The sequence below is a fragment of the Mytilus edulis genome, chromosome 1 (genome assembly GCF_963676685.1).
Source record: "Mytilus edulis chromosome 1, xbMytEdul2.2, whole genome shotgun sequence".
Classification (NCBI taxonomy): Eukaryota; Metazoa; Mollusca; class Bivalvia; order Mytilida; family Mytilidae; genus Mytilus; species Mytilus edulis.
The window spans coordinates 63,908,888-63,935,441 of NC_092344.1; the positions used below are offsets into that span (position 1 = coordinate 63,908,888).

General features: G+C 30.4%; 1 long non-coding RNA gene across 2 annotated transcripts in view; it reads right to left on the reverse strand.

The window, feature by feature from the left end:
- LOC139486756 (uncharacterized) overlaps positions 1–25,389 on the reverse strand; it is a 40,351-nt gene extending 14,962 nt beyond the window's left edge. For both annotated transcript variants that reach the window (XR_011655629.1, XR_011655630.1), the window contains exons 1-3: positions 25,134–25,389; positions 3,344–3,401; positions 1,653–1,710 (exon numbers count right to left, since the gene is read on the reverse strand). This is a non-coding gene — a long non-coding RNA (uncharacterized lncRNA). The remainder of the gene's footprint in view (positions 1–1,652; positions 1,711–3,343; positions 3,402–25,133) is intronic.
- Between the last annotated feature and the right edge of the window lie 1,165 nt (positions 25,390–26,554).

A 26,554-nucleotide genomic window follows, 5' to 3' on the forward strand; every position in this document is an offset into this window, starting at 1 on the left:
GTTGAACAGACTTATAATAACATTCAAAAATAGGGAAAGATAACATTAAATTCGTTGTCTTTTAATTTTAAACATCGTTGATCAAATAGTTATTTAAGTATATATATACGTTGGGAGACGACGATTATTATAGTTGTCTCAGATTTTAATAAGGACGTTCCCCATTATGAATAAATTTGGTTAACGTTTATCACACTTGAAAAGAATATCTATTCGTAATTTTTCGATTCCATTACAAAAATATTTTTTTCTTTATTCGTACATATTATATTCCGCTTCGGTAGAGTTATCTTCAGATAGTTTCATATATTAATTAATACATGGCTTTCAAAAGTCTAAATGTAAGTGTTCTCGTACATTTTTTCGCCTAATAAAGACAAATAAAAATGATTTAGTAAAGCTATTTCTAATTTCTAAGTCCCTCTTTTTTATGAGACATAAATCAAGGACAAGACTTGTATATCATTTCATTCTGACATATGAATTAAGTTTCCCCGTCTTTAACCGAAAATTGTGTATTTCTTTGTAAATTAACTTATTTGAATTCAAATAAATAATAGCACCAAATATAATTAAATAATTCCACGGCGACCAATTTTTATTTGTCACCAACTTGAATATGTATTTTTAATGTGTGTATTAAATGCTACCACTGATCCGAATAGACAGTCACACCTGGCAAGGTGTGCCCTAGAGGCGTGGTTAAATACCGAAGTGCAAATAACAATTTACCTTTCAACAAGCCATCTACGAGTATTGCCACAGAACCGTGAATACACACATCGTATAAACCTAGCCATAGCAGAGATAGTAAAAGGTCAATAATAGTACACCATCATATTGTCTTTACAGATTATTGTACTTTAATTTGTTCACCTTATCAGTCCGAAAATGCATTTATTAAAAATAAATTTATAACTTTTTGTGTTGTCTACAAAAATTATTCGAATATATACGTTTAACATAGATAATTTATCTCACGAATGAGTACAACTGAACGTCTGTGCGTTTTATCTTCTTATTATCGGATGGTTATTAGATAAAGCATAAGTCATCGGCGCGCTTACGATTACGTTAACATATGATTAAAAACCAAGACTTTTAATGATTGTATTTTAAATCCCGGCATGCAAAAATCAGGAGAAAACGTCACGACCTACAGGAAGTAGTTGATATTTTTTCATTAATTATTGAATTTCTCCTTTATTACTGCACATATAGCGATAAAACTTTGTGAATATATATATTATGTCATAATGAACATATTTAAACCATAAGTAAAAAATCGTGAATTTTCCCTTTAAACTAAAACTAACTTGACTTAACCATGGTATTACACATTGTTTGAATTTCCATATTCAATTTTAAAAGAATTTGAGAGATTGTTTCCAGACTGCATTCTATGGCATTGTCAATGTGTTCTCCTCCTGAATGTGTATGAAATACTAGCCTTGTGATGTTAAGCAACTGACAATCAATTGAGTGCATGTTACACTGAATTAGACAAATACAAAATTAATAAATGCAGAATATATCATTGGTGTGATTTTAAGGTATTTACAAAAGAAACTGGGATACCATTACAATCTAAACCATTACATACATGTATCTTCCACACTCTGATAAAGATATTATGTTCTGTAAAATCTTACTTTCTGAATTTCCTAACGGCCCGATAGGTGTACTTTCATTGGCTATCCTGCTGATGATCTAAAAAAATAATAAAATCATTAGATTTATATCATGCATATCAGTTGTAAAAACTTTTAATACCTGAGAGTTCCCTGTCTGATAAAGAAAAAAAGAATAAATCCCTGACTTCAGATATTAATATTAAGAAAGAATAATGATTTTTGGGGAAAGACGGCTTCAAGCCGTCAATCCCCTATGGGGTTGACCAGAGTGATATTCCCTCACATCATTCATTTTGTTTTTATAGTGTGGAAAACCCCCAACTAATCTTACTTAGATTCAAGAGAAGGTGACCCAGAAATGTATAGTTTGACTTTAAACACTTTTTTACACATTTCCCTTCTGTTTCTCAAGAAATTATCATATCTTGAGCTCTCCTTTACACTATTTACGTTTCTTTTACAATCCGGAAAAATTAGTATGACGAGATATTCTAAATATATCCAACCTACATTGTATTTTATAGTGACGTCATTCTTGGAAGAAGCAGGGATATCCTTCACCAGTTCACTGGTTATTTAAATCATTCTTAGAGATCGTGCACTAATTACAAATTAGTATTTGTTAAATCTAAACATAATAATGTTTGCTGTAGATGATTCAAACATCAACATGCAATACTTTAATTTGTAGGTCAACAACTTTCAAAACATACAAAGATCGTGGGTTTACATGAGATAGGGGAAAGAAACGATTTTATTACTTTTTTCTGTAAAAAAATCTGTTTTGAGAATCTTCCTCCAATTCAGGAGCACCTCAATTGATGAGTAATTATCCCCTTAAATAAAAGTTAATGTATTTAAACACTTAAAATGTGACATTTCATTGGATTAGTAGTCTTCCATTAAAACTAAATTTTTGTGTACCTACATAATCATTGTAATGGTGAGAAAAAAAAATGTTGCATTTGTAGTTTTAACATATATTTATTCATGGAATTTACAAATATTTCAAATTTAGGATTTGGAAACAAGCTTCACACAGTTTACATCAATCATTTTTTTTTTTATTAGTACCTGTTTCCCTGTGATAAGAGTTCTAACTGGGAACTTTAACAATGGAAATTTAAATCTGAATAGATTTTTCAGTCTACACTTTCTTAAGAAAAAACTTTAAAATCCAAGAGTACTGTCACAAAAAATGGAAAATGACCCTAGCCTGCAGTTCAGTGGTACACAATCAAGATTTCAAAAAAGATTGTAGTTGTTGTGAAATGACAGAATTCAGTTGAATTTTAGATAATTAGCTATCAACTTTAATCAAATGTTTAGATTTAGAAGATGCAGATCTCTTCCATTGGTCCAAATTGAATCCTAAACTAAGGAAATGAAATTACATAAACAACAATTGATTTCAATATTGTCAACCTTTCTACATGTTCTAGCTGTTCTCTTTTTCATTCTTCATATGAAAACTATCAAAAGAGACCCCCCTTCCAAAAAAATAATTAAATAGAAACTAGGGCCGTCTTTCCCCTCAGAGCTATTCAGCTCTTTGATTAATCAAAATTATTTGAAGTTTATCAATCAGTTTGTGGTGGGTCAGAAGGAACTTAATATTAAATTTGGATAGATGGTTGATGTTTTAGAAAAATTGCCTGAACAATAATTTAAAACGATATTAACGCCTTATATGTTCTGTAAAATCTTACTTTCTGAATTTCCTAATGGCCTGATATATAGGTGTACTTTGGCTATCCTGCTGATGATCTAAAAAATAATAAAATCATCAGATTTATTTCATGCATATCAGTTGTGAACACATTTATATATATATTTTTTTGTTTCCTATCAAATATTACTTAGGGCTATTTCAGAAAAAATACATGGGGGGTTGGAAGGCACTTTAATTATTTTTGTATGGGTGGGGGCATGCAAAGTAAAATGCAATTATATGATGGCCATAAAAAAGTGCCTTCCAACATAACATAACTCTTTCGGTTGTTATATTGATCTACAAATCGAATAACAAATCAATTATAATGTGTGTCACCTCCATTCACTTGAAACATGTATGTAAATCTATCCCTGGATGTGGAGCTGCAATCATTCCTAAAATTCTGATTCAAAGCACAGTATCTATAATTTGTCTTTTGTACTCAATAAACAATGCTAAGGTTTGCTCAATTTAAAATAGAAATTCAACTAATTTAACTAAAAGTGTAAAACAAATGCAGGTCAAAACACGGTGTATATTCATAACGCTTCCTTTCCGATAGAATCGGCGTTTCTGCTCCCTTTCCGATACTTTAACGCTTCCTTTCGGAGTTCCGATGACGACACCCCTGGGGTTGAAGGCATAAAACTTTGCTCAGTGCTCGGAGCACAAAAATCATGCTCGAAACATGAAATCCAGCAATTTGATTGGTTAATTTTCAAGTCTGAGTACAAAAATCATGCTCGAAAGTTTTATGACCGTGAGGCCTGGAGCACGAGCTAAACATGAATAATGCAGCGGTCAAGAGGTAAGTTTAATAAAAATGTGTAGCTCACGGAACATTTGAATGTGTTGTCTTAGTCCAAGTTGATTTCATTAAAAACATAGTATGAAATCAGTTTAAACAGTTCCACAATATCAGCGTCGTTGACGATTACAGATAAAAAATACATTTCTTTCCTCAGAAATTATATTAAAGAGCATGAAGCATATTGATTCGCAAACTTTTCATTATATTTTAACTTATCAAATGATTTTACCTTGTGCCGCTAACCTGGAATCCAGGCTGAGCCATTTTGGCGTTTAATAGGAGCGGTGGAATACAAGGAGAAGACCTATTGGTGACCTTCTGCTGTTGTCTGTTCTTTGGTCGGGTTGTTGTCTCTATGACCCATTCCCCATTTCCAATTCTCAATTTTGTGCTTGATTACTTTTATATTGATTTTATATTTGGCATCTATTTTTCACAATTTATTTGACTAATCCTGTGTACCGGTATATAGTATGAGAACAGATTTACCAAGTACTGCGCAACAACACAGTGTATTGCACAACAGCAAGAAATCTTAACTTGAAAATAAATTCAAATCAATTTCATGTTTGTTGACTACCTACATTTATTCTGTGTCAGATCTTATAATGTGCCAAATATTTAATTACAGTCCAAATTCAGATCTGTTTCAAGTTTAAATATTGAACATATTTGTCCCAACTGTTCAGGGTTTGACCTCTGTGGTCGTATTCAGCTGCGCTCGGCGAAGCATATTTTTATTATTACTTTGTAAAGAAAATGGAAATTTCTAGTCTTGAAAACGCTGTCGGTTCAAGTGCACTCTCAATTATTGCAAGTACCATTTCCCCTAGCATCCAAAGCATCTACTGGAATGTATCGGTCAATGTGGATTTGTTTTTCTATATAATGTATCTTAAACCTCTAGATCTCTCTAAAATGATATGCATCAGTGTAAGTAAAAGTAGAAAAAAGATTCGATATCAATTATTACAACTTGAAAAAAGAATTTATTATGGAGCTCATGTTGTATTACTTTATGTTGATAAATTTTCAATAATGTGTGTTATCAACATTAGGGGTTGGTTATTAACAGGGATGCACTGATTATTTAATCGTGAGTTAAAAAAAATACGGAATTTCAATACCATCAATGTCTCAGGATTTGTAATTATCTTAGAATGTTTGCGTGGGTGTTATCACGACCGCGCTGAAATACGTCCATTATTCATAGTTCATTATTCAACAATTTGCCTTGATTAGGGACTGAAGGATTGCAGCAGTCCATTTCATTATTCAAAATAAGCTATTTCTCAATGTTCAAGCTTATGTCGATATTCAAATCCTTCGTTACTCCTCTAATATTCGTTGCGGAACATATTGACTATAAACATTTTTACTTTCGTAATAATCTTTCGAATGAGGTATGAGGTATATCTATAATTAGGGGCTAAAGGGTAGCAGCAGTCCATTCCATTATTCAAAATATCTATTTCATTATTCAAAATTGGCTATTTCTTACTTTTCACGCGTATTTTGGCATTTAGGTCCTCCGTAACCCCTCTAATGGTCATTGCGGCACATATCGTTTATACTCATTTTATTCCTCTATCAATAAGCTTTAATTTGGTGTATAAATTCTGCCTTGATTAAGGACTGAAGGGTTGCAACAGTCCATTCCATTATTCAAAATAAGCTATTTCTTAATGTTCAAGCGTATTTTGATATTTAGGTTTTTCGTTACTCCTCTAATATGCGTTGCGGAACATGTTGACTATATACCTTTTGTTACTCTCGTAATAAGCTTTCGAATGAGGTATGAGGTTTATCTATAATTAGGGACTAAAGGGTCGCAGGAGTCCATTCCATTATTTTTTTTTTTTTATATATATACAGTATTTCTTCAAAATATCTATTTCATTATTCAAAATTGGCTATTTTTCAATTTTCACGTGTATTTTTGCATTTAGGTCCTCCGTAACCCCTCTACTGGTCATTGCAGCACATATCATTTATACTCAGTTTATTCCTCTATCAAAAAGCTTTAATTTGGTGTATATATTTTGCCTTGATTAGGGACTGAAGGGTTGCAGCAGTCCATTTCATTATTCAAAATAAGCTATTTCTCAATGTTCAAGCGTATTTTGATATTTAAATCCTTCTTATTCCTCTAATATTCGTTGCAGAACATATTGACTATAAACATTTTTTTCCTCTCGTATTAATCATTCGAATGAGGTATAAGGTAGTAGTAACCCCTCTAATGGTCAGTACGGCACATATCGTTTACACTCAGTTTATTCCTCTATCAATAAGCTTTAATTTGGTGTATACATTTTGCCTTGATTAAGGACTGAAGGGTTGCAGCAGTCCATTCCATTATTCAAATAAGATATTTCTTAATGTTCAAGCTTATTTCGATATTTAGGTCCTTCGTTACTCCTCTAATGGTCATTGCGGCAAAATCGATTTGTTTTTTGCTATAATTTATTAGAGAATGAAGAATAGGAAAGGTCCAGTTAAAATTAAAAAAGAAAAACCATTTAGAGTATTTCAATTATAAATAGTGTCTCATGAGTCGTCCTATAGCTAAATATTTAGTTGGCACGTGCTAAACTTAACGATCTGTCATCGAATCTGTGTATTTGTATATTCTGTCATGTCAACCGTAAAGTGAGTGTGTGGTAATGAAGATATTAAGCTTTAATTTTAGGACACTTTTTATGAAATTCATCTATTATCGAATGAATGTTTTTATCTTTTCCCAAAATTTAATGCTAAAACTTAACAACAAATTATTACAACAAAAAGTAACAATCTATTCAACTTTCGATTTTGATTTGAAACAAATTGGTCCACAAGTTGAGACATAATAAGTAACTGTCCTGGCAAATTTTTTTATTCACTTTTTTTGTTTTTAAATTTTATGATTTGGTCTAGCTTTTACTTAATGGTAGTATCAAAATTGTACTTTAAACAATCGCATAAAAGAAACTATTCCAATACTAATTTTTATATTTAAAAAAAAATAATTGCGTTGTTAATTTCTGCAATTAATTCAGAAATTTAACGGAGTAGGCTACTGTCCTGGCAATTTTTTTTTGGCTTTAAGAAAATAAATGTCCATATTATTTTATATTTTCAAAACGCTTATATTTCAAACTTTTAAATGAACTAAAATTTGTTTACCGGACTTTCATTTTAAAGAAGATATTAAACTTTATATTTTGATTTTGAACATGATATTTCAACAAAATTTCTAACGTAAGAGGCTTCTGTCCTGGCAGATTTTTTTACCTTTAAAAGACGAAAAAATATATTAAATCATAGGTTTTTAGAAAGATTATTCAATAATCTTTATAATCATACAAAAATAGTATGCCAGACAGTTGTACTGAAGAAAATATAACAATTATAGGTAAACTTTTCTCGACAATTTCAGCCATTTTTTTCTTAAAATTTAGCGGAGTAGGCTACTGTCCTGGCAGATTTTTTTGGGTGTTAATGACATAAAAGTTCATATAATTTTATATTTTCATAAAGCTTATATTCTAATCTTTCCAATGAACTAACATGTGTTTACGAGACATTTATTTTGAAGAAGATATTTAACTTTGTATTTGTATTTTGAAATAATTTCAACAAAATTTCCAACGTGAAAGGCTACTGTCCTGGAAGATTTTTTTACCTTTAAAAGCTGAAAAAAATATTAAATTATAGATTTTTAGAATGAATATTTCATGATCTTTATAATCGTACAAAAATATTATGCCAGACAGTTGTTTTGGAGATATATTTCAATTATAAGTAAACTTTTCTCGGCAATTTCAGCCATTTTTTTCATAAAATTAAACTGTCCTGGCAGATTTTTTTAAACTTAATTATTATTCATTTTTATATTTTTTACAAATAATATAAGTAAATACCATGTTCTTTATTATGCAATTTAAATTTTAACAATATGTTGAGTAAAACAAAAGTTACAGATAAAAACGTATTGAAAATAACTGTTCTGGTTTTATCTTTCCTGTTAATAGACCTTCCCTAAGTCTGGCTAAATTGACGAGATGGTGCAAATGTATATAGTTTGTTTACGTTATTAATACACTTTTATCATTAATATCTCATAATTCATCCACTGTACAATTTTCGTATGAACATTTGTCAAAACAGAATCTTAAATGAATGTAAATCCAAGGCAAACAAGGTAAATAACGATTAAAATTCCATGAATTAAATGCAGAGCTATATTTATGACATGTATCTGAGACTACGATAACAGTAGTCTCAGCATGTATGAAGAGACTGTTAAAAACGGGGAATGAAGAAACGTAAACAATGATGTTTCCTATGCAATCTTATAAAAATATTTCTCCGATGAGTTGGATAACCTCCTATTCACTTCGATATTTACATACATGTAACGTATGATCAGAAAGAAATATAGAAAATCTGCTATTATATAGCAAAGTAATTGGAAGTGATTATTTCTTCTAAATTCTAAAGTGCCCTTACTGCAGTGACGTCAGTTTAGAACTGTTCTACAGTCCTGACTGATTTAGTCAGTTCTGCTGACAGTTCTACGGTTAGAACTGATTTGGACAGTTCTACCTAGAACTGATTTAGACGGTGCTACCCTAGAACTGATCCTGACAGTTCTACCTAGAACTGATTCGACAGTTCTACTTAGAACAGTTCTAGGATAGAACTGTTCTAGCTAGGACAGGTTAGAACAGTTCTATGACAGTTCTCCTGACAGTTCTAATGAGAGGTTAGAAGTGATCTCCACTGTATCAGTAACTGACTTTAAGTACAAGCTCCATATGGTTAACTTACAGCAAGTGAAAAGAAAATAAGCAAGTAATGATAAATTTTATATTAATCAATGACTTGTAAAATCTCTACCAATTAATTATAATTATAACAGGTAAACCATCACACATTGTTTTTAAATGTTCATTTAGGTGCAATCCAATATTGTGTAAATATAAATATAAAAAATATGTAGATATACATGTACATATACATCAAAATAAACATACATAGTGTTATAAGGTAACCCAAAACCACATCTATAATACTAAAATTACGAGGTCCAATTTGTTAGCCGTCATCACGTAAAAACGACGAATCACAGAATTCAACTTTATATATAACTAATGTAGTACAAAGGTGTAGATTAAAAATTACACCACTCCAGGCCCTTTTGTTTTCCATGTAATTAATATTGCCAATAATTAAGAAGTTCCGGGTCGAGTCCGCTACCGATACCAATAGTATATTCACCTGTTACCTATTACCTTATCTGTACGTTCCGCATCTGACAGGCGCACCACCAAACGTTGTTTTCAGGATTAATATGCTATATACACGGGTCATAACCACAGGGTTGACACTACTAAATTGTCAAATTGTTACCTATTGTGGTATTTTAATTAGTAAGACTTTCTAAGATAACAATACGAATGCTAAAAATCTGGACTAAAAATAAGGCGTATAGGTACAGTTTTCAATTTGTTAGTGGGCATGACGTAAAACAACGAAGCAAAGAATTCAACTGTATTTATAACTTATATAGGACAATGCTGTTGATTAAAAAATACTCCATTCCAGGACCTTTTGATTTCCAAATAATTAATATTATTGTTTCAGTTCGACGGGTTCAAACAGAAAGACTTGAAAGCAGAGAAAAACTGTGTATCTTATAATCGGCATGACTTTATCAGATGACAATACTAATACTTAAATAAGGCTTGCGCATAGTTATATACTATAATTCAGTCACGTACCCGTGATATCACGGGTGTGGTCTAGTTTATATAATAATCAAGTCTAATAAAAGAACACAGTTCTAATGTCCCCGGTGTTGCACATATTTTATCTATTCAAGGGTCAAAAAATTTTATTGTTTGGTTCTTTAAATTTTTTATAAATATCTTAAGAGAAATGAAGTCAAGCGAGCAAATACAATGCAATTTCCAATAAATACATAATATTTCCAAGGGGCATAACTCTTTTAAAAATAATAGATCAAGACCAATTTTCAAACTTTTTCGAGACATTGCTGATATACATGTAAACCTATGATATAAGTTTCATAAAAATCTGGTAAGAATTGTACACATACATGACATAAGAGCACTAACAATGCAATTTTCAATATAATGAATATTTCAAAGGGGCATAACTCTTTTAAAAATAATTAATCAGCACTGATTTTCGAACTTGTCCAAGACATTGTTATTATAAACCTATGATATAAGTTTAATGAAAATCTGGCAAGAATTGTACACTTGAGAGCGCTAACAAGATCGCACGGACAGACGCCCAGTATGTCTATGTCGCGCAGGGCACAATAAATCTTAAGAGCCTGAATTGCTCACCTGGAAAAAATATGCCATTTTATATTCTAGTTTTACCTTTATTCAAATTAGTTAAACAATATCTTGTAGATCTTGTTTTGCTGATCATTTTTGCAGTTAATAATTTCTATTATCACATATTTGTTACGAATACGTCTGGTTTAGCATATGCAATAACCTCAAAATTGCCCGGGGCAAAAAAGAGCATATTGATATTGTGCCCTGATTCTAAATGATGTGACGTCACTGCGTCCTTAACGACACGTTTGTGATAAAATGTTTAAGATTTTACCTTTTATCTTTCATTAAATTGTTATAATTGACCTTTTTTTCTCTTTTCTGCAGAAATTAAATATGTGATAAAAAGATTATAACATGTCTTTTCCATATTGGCCCTGGTATCATCCCTCGACACATATCGACCCTCGGCTAAAGCCTCGAGGCCGATATGGGAGTCTCGGGATGATACCAGGGCCAATATGGAAAAGGGCATGTTATAATCTATACGTACCTATTTATGTTACTTTTTGGGGCTTAGTACATGTATTGGGAAAAAAGCAAAAATATTTTTTGTATATATTTTCAAGCGAAGCATGTATTCAAAGTATCAGTGAACAGGATACAACCATTTTAAAATTTGTGTTGAAAATTTTATATACATTGTTTCAACTTAAAATAGTTAACCATTTACATAATTTGCAGCCAGAAAATGTACAACAAAATAATAATGGAACTATGTACTCTAATACAATGCAATTTTATTTGTATATAGCTAATAACTTTGCAAAGCAAGCAATGTGTACAATAGTCCATTGCTTGCATATAATTAGAATTTTTGATAAAGACAGTTTTTAAATTTCCAAAAACTTATATATAATAAATAATAAATTTTTACTTTTACTTGAATACTTTATTTAATAACAGTTAAATCTTTTTTTGTTCACTGTAAATTTGATACAATTACAAACATAATTATTTGTTTTTAGTGTACAAGTTTTTCTTAATACTGCAGACCCAAATTTAGCAGAGTAGATCAATCTGCATCTCATTATTTTTTAATATATATATATACAGATATTTTCAGAAATTCTGGTGTACACATGGCCATATTTCTTAAGAACTTTAATCCTAACCCTTACCGAGCTATACCTGACCCTACTGCTAAAGTTCCTCAAGTTAATGAAGGTACTGGATTATTGTGTTGTGCGCACATAAATATATATATACATATATTAATTCATGTCTGGTTGTGGGAGGTTTGGACTGAAAGTTTTAAATATCAGTATTAAATTTCCAATTTATATTTGATTGATTTGGACTGACTCTTTTCAAGAACTCTAAATTAATTGGGTGAGTTTACTTTTGTCAGTTTTGTGTCAGTTCAAATTGTGACTTCTTGGAATTCTTTTAATTTTTGATCTGATGCCTTAGGCTTAAATTTAATTTCTGTGAATGACTTGGGGAATATTAAATATCAAACAAAAATATAAAATACCCTCCGCAGCAGAGTTCTTGAAATCTTCTTTTTCCCTAATAGTCCTTGAAGAATTAAAATCTGATGGTCCTCACTATTACTTCTATTGCAAAATACAAAAACTGTGTTGGTTCTTGAATAATTTTGTTGGTCAAAGCCTTCGGACCACCACTTTTTGAGAACTCTGCCACAGGCGTCATTATCATCTTCACTAGTCTAGTCCAAATAATTATGATGTCTTGAAAGGCTATTTAACATTTTTTGCTCTGACGGGGACGGCTCACAGCAAAAAACAAGTTGCTTTCTTTAAAAAAAAGAAAAGCAATACATGAACCTAAGACTGCTGACTGCTGGTTCACCAACAGATTGTTGCTGAATTTGTGTTTGCTTTTGAATTGAAATAATTGACTGTGTTTAGAAGAGGTCAGTTGAAAGTGTATACGAAACGTTCAGTGTCAGCTGTATTCACAGTTGACACTGAAACATGAACAAATTTCCTCCATAGAAAACATTTTCCAGGGAAATAATATTATAGTCAATTTGCCTGTTGGGTTTGGAAAGAGTATAATATTCCATGGGTTGCCCAGTGAGTATTTCCATCAACTGATCAAACATCGTGAAATATATTTTTGTACTAATGGCATTGGCTATTTTGCAGCCAAATACTACATTTTCCCTACTTTCATTATAAGTCGACCTTGCCGGCTCTTTTAAATATTTGTCCAGTACTAAATCGGGCTTGGAACACCACCTAACAAAAGAATCCCTGAAATCAGTAACTGTCCCTCGGCTCAGACAAGGGCCAAATCTGCAAGTGATTATCTAAAATAATTTTTTATGTTAAAAAGAAAACATAACTTAAATGTGGAAACATTCATCATATCTGGAACAACTTTTCTAAATGAGAGGTCTACTTGTTTTTGAAAAAATAATAAATAAATCAAGGAAAATTATAATTTATAAAAGTCTTGTACATGTTTGCACTACACAAATTATACAAGATACACGTAGATGAGGTTAAATAATTTTGAGGTCTGGCAAGGCTTTTTCATCTTGCTTTAAAAAACACAGATTTGTGCCCTTTTGTAACATAAATGGGCTTTTACAACAAGATTGAAATGTACCCCTAAATATAAGAGGTATATATGTATATATATGAAGGGTTGTTCCTAACCTGTTAATTTGTGGTTTAGTTATAATAGCTCTCCCCTGTCCACAGTAAGAAAATAAAATTAAAATTAATATTGAACCACATAATGTTTTATCATTCTCGATTCCTGGCTTTCTAATACATTATTAACCTAGATGTTTGTGTTATACATGTGCATATGTACATTGTATGTAATCAGTATCTTCCATAGGTTTGATTTTCAAAAGTTAAAAGGGTGAAAAATAATTCCTTTTATGTGTATCCATGGCAACATTCTGCATTTATTTACCATGGAATATTGCGAAAGGGGGGTAAAAATGATAGTTTAGCGAAGCAACGTCACCACTGTTTCGGAGTTTGGATTTTGTGAAGTTCTAGAATGTTTTTAGACATTCGGAAGTCGGGATTGAAACAGTCATTAGAAAATTGGCATTTTTTAACAATACTTGAGAACAACAATGAAAACTTAACATTAGACATGTTTTTTTTATTTAAAGAGTAGAAAAAAACGTACTTTGTAATAATTTTCTACGCTGGAAGTAGCGTAGTGACGTCAATGCGTAGTTGCCTCGTGTGTTAAGTTCAAACACAAGTATTGAACGAACTAACAAGATGACCGATTTTAGACTACGGTAGGAAATAAACTCACCCTAGATACCAGGATTAAAATTTTGCATTTTCATCACATAAATGAACGAAAGTAACACTTAGGTGCATCCGATTACTTTTCTAAGATTCGTCGTCTTATAATTTAATACAAAAAAATAACTAATTAATAATTAATAAAGTACTTATCGATATCAGGATTATAATGTCGTCTACAAAAGACTCACCAAATACGCTCGAAACAAAAATGTTAAAAGGAATTACGAGCTTTTTGACCAAATTTTAACGTAACATATAATGAATAGCAAAAACTACCAAAGTCTTACTTTGTCTGGGGGAGTTGAAACCTTAATTTTTGAAAAAGATCTAAATTTATGAATGGAGTATTGCAGGAAGATAATCAACTTGTTAGTTTATTAGCCTCACGTGCTTTTCTATAATTGACTTCATCGATTAGTAACGCTGAAATCTAAACATTTGAAAGCTATTGAAGCAGGTTTCTTGTATAAAACCCCAATCTCCTGTCTAATGCCATTTGATGCATTCAGGAGGAGTTCGTCCCCCTATTTGATCGGTAATATATTTTTCTGGCTTAAAATCGTTCAAAAATATATGCTGTAGTGGTCCAATATCAAATGTGTCTTTTACATAAAAATATTTTTTATATCATAATAACCTACTGACTCTGAACTTGGACCTACATAGAAAAAGTGGCCATACTACGCACTACACACAACAAAGGTCAAGGACGTGTAAATAAATGTGATGAAAATTAACATCAATGTTTTAAAATTTAATGTAATTTATCATTATAATAATGTACATTACATGAAAAATATTACAAACAGGTAAAATGAAACATTGTATTTCAAATCTCATACTATAGTTTCTGTAGTATTTTCAATGTAAATAATATGGAAAATTAAATCATTGTTATTAAAATAATTATCAAGCAACACTACTAAAATTTAATTAGGCCTTAATATGAAGTCAAAGTATATACAAATATACATCACAAAACTACATGAGACCAAACAAATTAAAGAAACTAGAGGTGTCTGAAAGGTGGAACATCACATAGATCTGTCTAAATACGCAATATTCGGAAGTGTTCAGGTAGAGGAACATAAATTATAAATTAATAGTTAAGATATACTGTTCCAAGGTTCAGGGCATAGATGCATTTCTAATTAGAAACAGAAACAGGTTACGTCTATGTTTATCTTTTTAATTCTCTAGAACATACTTTGCAGACGTTACGTGAAATACCTAACGTTGTCAATTATTTATCGAAATTTTGATCACCATTTTTCTTGGTATCAAGACTAAGGGAGCTACCATTTGATTTTTATGGGGAGGGGGGGGGGGGGGGGGGGGGCTAGGATGAAATTTGAAAAAATAGGCAGGACAGGAGTTTTGAGTAAAAAAAAAGGCAGGATGAGACACTTGCAAAAAAAAAGAGTCAGGACGACAATTTAGGTAAGAAAAAGTCAGGATAAACTAAAAAAAAAAAGGCCGGACCGAACAGAGTAAAAAATAAAAAGGCAGGACAGAGATTACAGCTAAAAAAAATGCAGAACAAAATTTTTCATCCTAGCCCCCCCCCCCATACAAATCAAATGGTAGCTCCCTAAGTGACACGTAAGACAGCGTTAACAATTTGAAAATGAAATCACTTAAACTATGAACACGATGTTCGCAAATATAATACTGACCAACTATACATTTGTTAAGCGTATTGTAATTTGCTTACGTTGTCAACGTATAATTGTTCCTAATAATATTTGTTCCTGAAGGAAACAATATTATAATAATATTTGTTCTGCGGAAATTATGTCATGGAATATTTTTTCCTTCTGTATTATATTTGTTCCACTGATATTATGTATATTTAAACAGTCTTTATGTAACATCATCAGGGTCATCAGGGTCAACTAAATAGGTTTGAGTTGCTCGCTCAAAACGTGTAGAGATGTAAAGACGATATATTATGGCAAGATTAATCATCATTTTGAAATTGACATAGAATATACTTGTAATCTGGTGTTCACTTTACACGTCCAGTTTAACCAACATAGAACTGCATGTTCGGTACATTTCACGAATGTCTATTTAGGAAGTTTAGTCGAACTACTTATGGTTCGTCTAGAGCTACTCGTGGTTCGTCTACAGAGTTTTTGTTTTATGTTGTTTGTTTTCATGTGTGTTAACTGTTTGAGCTTACATGATCTTTTATTATATTATAGTTACCTTATTTCTATTTTATATGAGTATGTGAAACGTAAACAAATTCTAAACGGAAGGTCCCTAAACAAATGGCAAAATGTAAACGCATCAAACGAATGCATAACAACTGTCGTATTCCTTACTTGTATACTGAAATGCAGTCGACTTTAGCGTTTGATAGTTCATTGATAACATTCTGGGGTATCACAAACAAACAACTTGTTACGTCTCGTTTCACTGGCCGAAACATTTAAATACAACAACAATGTAATAAGTGTGCACGTGAATTGACACAGGTGACCGACAATGGAATTTACTATGTTACTACAAACGTAAAAACAATTATTTGTTATAGTTTACAAACCTTTGGTCAAAAGAAATAAATAAATGTTTTATTAACTTCAAATAGTGGGGTCGAAATATTATACTGATAGTTATTAACTTCAAATAGTGGGGTCGAAATATTATACTGATACTTTGTTTTAAGTTATATTCTAAGTTCTTTGCATGCAGCAACTCAATTATCTTGAACCCGGCATGATGAGAACTATAAGGATAAAATAAAATACATGTGCCGCTTTTATACAGATGAATATATGAACCACTTTTAATTTCTTTCATACTGACGATAGGTTATAATCCTAACAAAGTCGTAGTAGTCACTTATAATAAGTATCTCATAATACTGATCCATTACAATCATTAATCAGGGGTTGGACTGACATTCCTCTTTTATTATTTTCATGCTATAAAACATACATACAGTACAAAAATGTAGCTATAAGCGTACCATAAACGGAGGAAATTGTCCCCCAAAGATAGAAACAAAATAACTTTAATCGTATCATTGGTGCACCTGAATGAATTCAGTGAAGGCATGTTGTTGTAATAAATTGAAATGTTACATCGGCGAAGATTATTTCTTATGCATGTGTGGAACTAAATAATAAATTAATACTTGTGAGAAATTGTAGTTTATAAGGAACAATTCTCTTGTTTGAATTCGGGGCCTTTTATAGCTGACTATGCGGTATGGGCTTTGCTCATTATTGAAAGCCGTAAGGTGACCTATAGTTGTTAATTTCTGTGTCATTTTGGTCTCTTGTGGAGAGTTGTCTCATTGGCAATCATACCACATCTTCTTTTTTTAAATATAAATGTACTGTTTTCGATTTTAAATGGATGAACATTTATCTTTCAATTTTATACTGTAAGAATAGAGCTGCATAACATTGTTGAACTATCCGCTAAAGTATATGTAGTATGTATTCGTATTTAAAATGAAATACAAAACGAAACGTGTATGATAAACTGATAAACAAAATATCAAGAAATTAAGGATGACTAAATGCATGCACAAGAAACTCACCTTTCTATCGATACATTTGAATGATTTAATGAATAAACACTTTTTTAAAAACTATTTGTGTCTATTTACATAGATATAGGAGGATGTGGTGTGAGTGCCAATGAGACAACTCCCCATCCAAATAACAATTTATAAAAGTAAACCATGATAGGTCAATGTACGGCCTTCAACACGGAGCCACTGAACAACAAGCTATAAAGGTCCCCAAAATTACTAGTGTAAAACCATCTAAACGGGGAAAACCAACGGTCTATAAATATTTACAATATATAATTTACGTTCGTTTTTCAACCGAGAATAGCAAAACCTAATCGGAAGTATATCGTTGGAGTTTATAAACTGCATTTAATCATCCCCTGTGCCATGATTGGCCATCTCCGTTTTTCTTAATAAAGCATGGTTGGTTACATGTTATGAATTTACTTACAATTTCGGGATTTTTTTTTTCTTCAAGTAAACGGAATCAGAAAAAAATCGCTATCCTATGTCGAATACATAAAACTTGGAAAAGAATATGAAGTGTTTGTAGAAAAGTACGGTTTTTTCATTTTTCAAGTACAACGTTAATTCATCGAGTCCATTACGTAAAAGAAAATGCAGGATAAGCAACTTGGGGGGGGGGGGGGGGAATAAATGAACAAATATGTGAATTGAGTTTTTTTTATCCTACATTGAACTTTTGATGTCGTCCCTTGATCTAGAGGAGACATTTAAATTGAATATTTAGATGTGAAAACTGTTAAGATTTTAAACTTTACTACCAATTGCAGAAAACTATAAAACCAATGAATTTCACATGCACATTTATAAAAGCTAGAATTGTGATTGGAATCATGTATGAGAATATGTCGATGGAAGCTTTAAACGACCTTGACCAGATACGTGAATATTAATCAGTCCATTCAACGTTATAGTATGTGTGTTCTATTTTCGAAGGTGTGAGGTCGAAGGTTTGAATTGACCAATGGAGACGATCGTTCCTTAGAGAGTTAATCTAATACAGTTTGTTTGACTGATTACGTCGCACTACCTTTCGCTAAGCTAAGCCGCATATGAGTGTAACAGGCATTTTCTTATGGTTTTCCGTTTGCTTTTGTTGCAGTTCAGTGTTTCTGTTTCTGTTGTTTTGTTTAAGTTTGTTTCCCGGATTTGTGTTTTTCTCAATCTTATTAAGTCTATTGAACAGCGGTAGATTACTGTTGCTTTTATTTGAGGGGTTCATATGTGAGCTATTGAAAGGTAAACCGTCCATTCCCCCCATAGAAAGTCATGCAAAATTACCGCCTATCAGCCTCGTTGTACAGTATTGCAGAACTCACCTACTAAATATTGTATTAGTTGCATGTATGAAATTATAATGCTAAGACAGTAGCGTAGTATTACTAAATGATTGAACATTTTAGCCTGAGGAGTGCATAACTAATATTTAATTCGTTTTATCAAGCACGTACGCACTAGTAACCTTTAAAGATGAGTATGAGGTTATGTTTTCAAATTTGTGTTTTTTCTTTTATTTTCTGCCACTATGTTAACGCTCAATTCCTTGCGGAAAACTCAGGGTAGCCGCAAAGTGGAAATGTTATACCCCGTGTAACAGCACCAGCACGTGAGTAGAAAATAAAAAATAATAAATGACTTTATTCTAATGAACCATTAACATTTATATATTTTCGAATGTAGCGTTCTTGATTTTAAAAGAAACCAAACAATTGCGAGCAGCTTGAAAGATTGGTAAAATAAAAATAAAATGTCAAATCAAGGTAGATTACAGAAATGATATTCAATTGAGAAATTCTGGTTTTGTTGCGTTAAATTTATTCTGAACTGAACTAGTATACACATTTGTTCGAGTCGCGGCGATTTTACCGGGTCGGTCGGGGAGGGGAAACAAACAATATTTTATTTTTGGCCTCATCGGAACATGCCTAATTTATGACATAGCTTTAGACATTCAGTGAAATTATTGGAAACAAAAATGCCGACTCCCTGAACCATACTGTCCCTATTTGTATTTGGATAATAATGTAAGGTCCACTCGTATTAAAATACAAATATACTTGGTCTTCAAATAATTCAAGATTTTGAGCGTTCCCAGTGAATTTCAATCCAGAAATGCGATCCGTGTGTTTAAAAGTATAAAGTGTTATATTCAAAATATATCAGAATATATATTTGGGGAAATATATATTAAGAAACCTGTTTTTATCACAAATGTTTTTTTAGAACGCACCAAATATCTACACAAATGCATACACATAACGGTGTTTAGTGTGATTTGAAACATGTATTGACAAAATGTCATTTTCTCAAAATTTACCAGATAAAAGTATAATTACAAAAATACTGAACTCCGAAGAAAATTCAAAAAGGAAAGTCCGTAATCAAATGGCAAAATGCAAAGCACATATACATCAAACGAATGGATAACAACTGTCGTAAGCCTGACTTGGTTCATACATAATCTTATCGCGAATGGTAGATTAAACTTGGTTTTAAACCCAGCTAACACATAATATTTTCATGTTATTATTGACTGGTTATATATATGTTTGTCAAAAATATTTACCAAAAAATATTTTATAGACATTATTTTTTACATCAGAAATTATGCATGAATGATATTTTAACAATAATATTTCATCCCAATGTTTTTTTGCTAATATAAAAACATTGATTGTAAATATTTTTTTATAATAAATAAATAAATATTCTTTGCTGATGTTTTTAAAACGTTAAATAGACAGTTTTATAAATGAGAACAATTGTATGTCGAGGAGATATTTCTTTGCAATACTCAATCAATATCTGATGAACATTTTTATATTACATTTAATATATATATATATATATTTGAGATGTGTAAAAGAAATATTTATAAAACATTTTTGATTAAGTTTGATGCATAATAAAATATTTTTTTTTGATGTAACATCAATATAATTTTCTTGTCCTAATTAAAAATATAAAAATGGTAATATCTAATAAATATTTCAATAACATCATAACAATATATTTTTTCGATTTTATTTAGAAAATATTTGTTAAAGACTGTTTCATAAAAACGTTTTAAGATGATATGTTTAATAGATATTTGTAAGATATATGATAGAAATGTTTTCCAAATAATTGTTAGTGATATTTGAGTGAAGCACATGTTTGATATGAAAAAAGAAATATTTTATAAACATTTTTACATTATATTTCTAATTGATATTTGTAAGATGTACAACAAATGTTCTTCTAATGTTTGTAAGTGATATTTGTGTGGAGCCCATGTTTGATATGAAAAAGGAAATATTTTTTATATAATTTTTTAATCAGATTAACATGAATGTCTCCTCATTTTTGATAGAAAAGTTTTAACAATTCTAATCTAACTTAGATGAAAATTCCAATCAAGTCAAAAGAAAAATTATCTAGCGAATAAAGATTGTGTTTGAAGAGCATTGAGGACTCAGTAAAAACTCAAATGATAAAGTCATACCAAATAGGACTACGATAATATGTGCCTAGAACTAGAAAATTCTTTGTATTTTGCCTAATTCAAAGTTTTTAAAACAGTGTTTATAAAAAAAATATTATTGCTATTTCATGCCAATAAAGAAATATAAGCCAACATTGTGCCATGCAACAATACGCCAACGTATTAGGTACTTATCTCCCCCTTTATACAACATAATTGAAAATTTATTTTTTATATTATTCCAACGTTCTAACAAAAAAGAAATGTGCTCTTCATTCTCTTTATCTAACATTTTCAAATCTGTGTAGTCATTTAAATGTATTTACTTAAATGATTGAACAATTTTATGCACAAACAAAACATATTTAAAACCAGCCCAAAACAACAAATACAATTTGAATATACTTTAATTTTTTCATCTTATTTCAAATCAACAGATGATTGACACTACTGAATTTTCTTGCACTCCAATGTGCAGTTGTGAAACTACTGAGTATATATATATAATATTACATCTACTATTCTAATATGACGTGCTTCTTTAGCTTTGTAAACAAACCCCTGCTCTATTATCATGATTATCCAATAAAATTAGTTTGCACATGCGTATATTGACTATGGCAGAAAAATGAATTTTATCAAATTGGTATGCATTTAATTTAATTTAATTTAATTTAACTTAAAACACTTTCAAACATTAAAATAATACACATTTTGTTACTAATACTTTTACAATGACAACAATTCGAAATTGACATATTTGAACTATATACCGCAACGTTCATGTTGGCTGTTTTAACTTCAAAATCCCTCCCTCTGAAAAACACGTTTCATTTATCCTGTTAAAAAGGCATGCAATATATATATAATAATTTCATTGAAACATGATCTGACGATAAATATAAAATAAAGTATAGGTTATTACAAGGAATTGTATATTTAAAAGGAATGGAAACGTGGCTCGAGATCAATCGGGATACCCGCAGAGCACCTGCAGAGCTATAATCCATGTCTGGCTCAGGCGGAAGTATGATGAATAATATAAAAAATCATGACGGTGGTCCATTTCCTGTCATATAGATCGGTCTTTAAATTCACGGGGTCATCTTGCTTGAGACGATATAAATGAAAGATAAAGCCGAAATCAAGAATAAACTTTTATTCCTTGAAAAAGGAAAGACCTTAGGTATCATTTTAATGCTTCATTAAACATAGGTTTGTAATTTTGTATTGAGTAAATTCTCATTAGAATAGACCTGTCTTGACACTTGAGGGAGTTTCATCCGGATAACAAAACAAAAAATACGGTGTTTTGATTTTTTTCTAAAAACTCGACAACTACGAAGCGCAAAACAAAACAGTTGATATCATTATGAAGCTGAAACCTTATTATATCGTTAGGCTCTTTTTAAAGTTTCTTGTTACTTTTCATAGTTTTCTACGATTTTTCGAATTTTCTGTTTTGAGTTTCATTATTCTGTCAAAATTTGTCTATCAATCTGGGAGTGCACTACGATTTCTTTATAATATTGAAAAGTAGAGAGAAAAAAGTGAGAAAATGAGAAATCACTTTAAAGAAGAAATATTTTCCTACAATTTGGTCTAAATTACGAATGCTAAATATAATTGGTACTATGTAAAGAATTTTATTTCGAAACATGTTGAAAATTTGAAGTTGTGCGTCAACAAATACATTGACACTTTGTATTTTGGTATGAGTTAAATAACTGCTTGAAATAGATGTGACATTGACATACAATTTTAAAGCCTAATATTTTTTCTATCAAATAGTGTTGGTTTTATAAAAATGGTGTTAAAAACGAATTTGCTATGATTTTTCAAAATCCCATGTATATAGTTCACATTGACGTCATTTTGTTCAGTCAAGTTCGACACCGACGAAGTTGGAAATAACAGACAAGAAATATATACAAAGACTTACGATTGGGATTGATTGTGCTTTTTTATATACGACATGTACAATGTTATTTTTTATTTTTTTTTAAGAATACTTTTTTTTTTTTTTATACTAAATCGTTGTTTGGTAATGCAGTTTGCCATTATTAAGCGTTGCCGCAAATTACCATACGCAACAGCAAAACTGCTCCTTCCTTTTTTCTCGCAGAGCAGTAGTCTATAGGTCGCAAAAGTATTCCTTTGGTGTTAAAATACATAAAATGCGAATGTTGGAAAGTTTTAACTGTTTCTAATTAGAATATTTATTGCATCTCTGCATAATTTAGCATTAATTAACAGGTGAGCTCGGCGTTATTAATTTTTAACATCTTAAGTATCTTAGACACAAATTAGCGTATCATTGATACATGAAATATTATACCTGCAAATTGGAACATCCCGCATGCCGTTGTTTATTATAACACCTGTAATCTAAGCTCTTTTATCTAGATAATATACTGCAGTTGTTTACTTTTTTCTTCCCGTCATAATGATTTATTAACTTCTTTCTTTATCAGTCATATTTTACAATTGAAAAGTCATTTAGTACATTTTTAAAATTTCCTTTATTTTGCATGAAAACTATTTAAAACTCGTAAAATGTCCGATATCATCTGATTGTGACATACCTTTAGGAAATATCAAGATAAAAAAAAAACTAGAATAAAAGATTTTTTATAAGTAACTTTGCATGTGGTTGTATTGTTATTTTTTTTTTTTTTTTGATTAATTTATTTTTGGTTTCATGATTTATCACCTACTATACCACGTTCGTACTGCACAACGCAACTTGCACAATGTAAGTACCATTTAATACTCTACAATAAAATGTGTATATGAATTATCTTCTAAAAAAAAAACAATTATGATTTATCAGGCCTCTACAATAACTTTTTTTTCAACTTGTCCTGTAGGACAAGTTACATACCAAAATTTACTTGTCCGAATGAAATTGTTACGTGTCCAAAAATTTCTATTAAAAATTTGATTAAAGGAGCAAAACGAATTTAAACTATATAACAGAATTTGGTGTGTATTTTTTTAAATACTTGAGGTAAGTACAACTGCGAAACTAGTCATATCACAGGAATTAGGTTCTAGTTTCCATCAATGCTAGTCTCATCAGACTCTAATCCTGAGGCACCATCTGATAGGACTGTACACTCATTGGATTTGTATTCTGTTTGGTTTTTTTTAAGTTAAAAAAAAGTGTATTCAAATGCAATCAATAAAAAGAAGAAGATAAGCCATCATAAGGTCTGATTGCCAATGAGACAACTCTCTGCAAAAAGCCAAATGACACAGAAATTAACAACACTAGGTCACCATAATGCAAATATTGTTTTTTTTCTACTTATGATAAAATATGATTTTGTGAATTTTATGGTAAATAAAAAAAAATATTTTTGTGAAAAAATTACCGGTATGGTATTTATTTTAAGGAACAGAATAAGGTAGCAAAATGAGGTACTGATTTGTCTTGATCCCGAAATGTCTCCTGCCTTGTCAAACTGTCTATCAATCATGTCTACTAAATATGTCTCCTACGGTGCCAAACTGTCTCTTAAACAATTGGAGCTGAATCTTTCGAGGTGACGAACTGTCCTGTAAAGTTACCTAATCTACAAAGCGCATCATTGATTCGGATCAGTAAGACTGGTTTCCGAGAATAGTATACCTTTAACCTGTTAAAAAGTACCTGACAAAGAACCAGTTAAAATTATCGATTGCAAGTAAACATCTTAAAGAAAAAGGTTTTGCATTTGAATAAACATAATACAGAAACATGTCAAATTAATATTTGTTTTCTTGTTTTTTGTTTATAATAAATTACTTTGTTCATCAAAGTTGGATTAAAATTATTTTCTGTGAATAATTGTGCTTGTCCCGACGGACAAGCTTGATACAGCTTTTACTTGTCCGACCTTTTTTCCCTCTGGTACCGGACAAATGGAAAATGATTGTCACTCAGTTTTAATTTTAATCATCATATAATACAGCATTTGAAATCGTCAGATGCACAAAGGCGTGTCCTTTCATCAACTTTACAGGGTGTAGCCACCGCAAGTATAGTCCAAATAATTATGACGTCTGGCAAGGCTTTTTAAAAATTTTTCTGGGACGCCACAAGGCTATTTTAATTTTTTTTTCTGGGACGCCGTCGTAGGAAGGCGTCCCAGAAAAAAAAAAATTAAAATAGCCTTGCCAGACGTCGTAATTATTTGAACTATCGCAAGTATAAATGAATCTCTGTCAAAGGGCCCCTCCTACCAAGTCTCGAATGTCAGCAAAACTTTATCAAGAAATCCTCTATCAGATATGAACATATTTACCAATGCTACCATAACCGGAGGAACATTTACGAGTAATTTAGTAAGTAAAGACCTACCCGATTCTCCTTGTGCGTCCACTGCTATTGACAACTGACTTGAAAATGTGCGTGTCAGAAATTGACTTCAAAGGAAAAGACGGTTGAATTATAACTTTTCTGTTATATTGTGAAACAAATATTGTTTTAGTTAATAAATTTGTTAATTTCTGTTTCAATTTTGAATTTTATAAATACAACTTTGCGAGATTAAACTGGTTTGAACTAGTTGGATAAAAATCCAAGTGGATAGTTGACCTTCCTATGGATGAAACAAGTGCCTGTGTACTGTACACGTATACACAGCGAACATAGAAATTACCGTAATTGTCCTAATCAGAATCGAAATAAAAAGTAAAATCACAAAAATACTGAACTTTTTTAATATTAATAAATATGTTTTATTTTCTTATATTAAAAAATATTTTTTTAATATTAAAATTTCGATTTATTAATATTAAAAAAATAATATCTAATATTAAAAAATAGATTCTATTTATCAATATTAAAAAATTATTTTTTAATATTAAAAAATCAACCTGAATATTTAATATTAAATATTCATTTTTAAATATTAAATATTCATTTTTAAATATTAAATATTCATTTTTAAATATTAAAAAATAAGACCATTTATTGATATTGGAAAATGATTTTTTAATATTGAAAAATGATTTATTAATATTAAAAATGATTATTTAATATTAAAAATGATTATTTAATATTAATAAATAGGATCTATTTTTTTAATATTAAATACTATTTCTTAATACTTATAAATCGAATTTTTAATAATAAAAAAATGATTTTTAATATTACAAAATAAAACCTTTTTTTTATGTTAAAAAATTACTATTTCATGTGTGAATATTGTAATTCGTTTTGCCCATTTTTTTTAGATTTTTAAATCAGAGCATATTTTGTTTTTACCTCTATTTGATGTTTGCATTTTTTCTATTTTCTATTGTTTTCCATTTATACCCTATTTTTTTCTATTGTTAAATTGTCCATTTATTCTCTATTTTCTTTTTTTCCCCATTGGTCTCTATTAATTTCGGTACCCCTAAGTTTGACATTTTTACCTATTATGTCTGTTTGTTTTGTTCACGCATCGTTGTCAATATAATGGAATTTGATGCGACTGTCATACAAGTGAGGAGTTAAGCTAGCATCCCAGGTAGCACAAAAACATTTTACTGATATTTTTAAAATATATTGCAAAATGTCACCAAAATATCATTCAAAAACATGTTTTTGACGTGATATGTCTGGCTTTACTCATGTGAATAGCATATTTTCTGGAAAAATTTGTTCTGAATGTTTAAAGAGCATTATTTTTAAATATCTTGATTTTATATTGAAATAACATAATTTTGATATTATTCAGTGTCAATTGAAACTATACAGACAACATATTTCAAACATCTGAACAAAATATTCTT